Below are 1,686 nucleotides of genomic sequence, written 5' to 3'. Positions count from 1 at the left end.
GGGATGTGAAAAACTGTCAACATGATACGAAAGTGCAGCCCTGCTGCTAAAGTTGTTTTCATGGTGGCTTGATACACTCTGCTCTGACTGGAAAGATTCCACTTTGTCTCAATCTGCAGTTGTTCCCTGGCAGGCCAGTGTCAGTATTTCTCTCCTTTTCCTCTCTTGAGCAAAAAGAATGAGCTGTGCCTCGAGAGCTGGTGGTTCCAGTTGAGGTGGTACTCCACAGTGTCATAAAGAGGAAACCCAGCCAAAGCAAAACTCAAAACAAAGTTTATTCTTATCTAGCAGAGACTGATCAACGCATACAAGGAAAATGCCCCTTAACTCAATTCTTTAAAGTCTTTCATGCCAATAGTAAATGATTCGAGGGAGGGCAGGATAAGCTTCCTCAACATAGTTTCTCAAATGTATCCACTTATGCAAAGCCATCATCTCTAAGCAGAAAAGCATCCACTCTGTGCCTATTTGGGTGTCATTGCAGGCTATGGGGAGACAACACAAAATGAACACATGGAACAGGCTTTACTACAGGCTGGACAAGTGTTTGCTGAGACCATCCAGGAGCCTCAGAGCCTGGACAAGGAATCCCAGTTCCTTTCCCCTTTTGAAGGGACAACGGTTACCAAATCTGGCTGAGCGAACCCCCACTGGTTTGAGCACTCCTTACAGTCATGCTCTCCGTTAATTAATCAATTGTGTGAACATGTGAGCCCTGGGCTTTTATTAGCACTGTTGCATAGACTTACAATGGTTCTCCATGCTTTCTCTGAGCAGACATCAAACTCAACATCCAGGGCTTGTGATGAAGATCGCATAGTTGCTAAGCAAGGAACCCTGAGTTGTGTCTGGTTTTGTTTTGCCAGATCAAAAACATAATTAACAGCCCAAAATGGCAAAACATGCCTAAGGAGTGAACAGTTTTTCTTTCTTAATAAAACGTATTTGAGGGCATTGAATCATTATACATTCAGTTATTTACCTTGCAACTTTATCATGTATTATTTCCATTCTTCCAAGATGAAATTCAGCCACAATCAACACATCATTTATTCAACAGTTGAGCACTGCCATCCATCTATTTATGCCACCCACCAAGTGATCTATGTCACGTGTCATAAACAAATATGAAAAAATATATAATGTGTAAGTTTAAGATACACTGTTGAGATAATCTATGCAGAATACAGCATGAAGTTCAGAAGGAGGATGCTCTTCACCAGGGCTTTCTCGCAAACACTTAAAGCCATCTGCACAATAAAAATTTTCATTTCTGCTTCACTCATAATCATTTTAATGTCTCACCTGTTTTTCTATTACATTGACTCCAAAGTGTCTACTTTAAAGATGTTTGGATTCTTTGGAAGTTTTCAAATGGATGAAACACACAATGCCTTAAACTGAGGATCCTGCTTGAACAAGATTAACTTTTTTCTCAACCATTAATTCCAACAGTAAAGATATTGCTAAAGGACAGGTTAATTTAGAAGGAGTTCTGTGTCCATGAAGTCTGATCTCAAAGGAATTAATTATAGAAAAACCTATAAAGTGTCAGGTGAAATAAATCTTTGACTTAAAATTAAAAAGTTACAAAGCATAGATAAGTTATAAGGAACAGTGTCCATGTTGCTATCTGGCATCTAACCAGTTATAAAGACATCCATACTTAAAATTTTATAGAAATAT

This window comes from Chionomys nivalis, chromosome 14, assembly GCF_950005125.1.
Source record: "Chionomys nivalis chromosome 14, mChiNiv1.1, whole genome shotgun sequence".
Classification (NCBI taxonomy): Eukaryota; Metazoa; Chordata; class Mammalia; order Rodentia; family Cricetidae; genus Chionomys; species Chionomys nivalis.
This window is presented reverse-complemented; position numbering follows the sequence as displayed.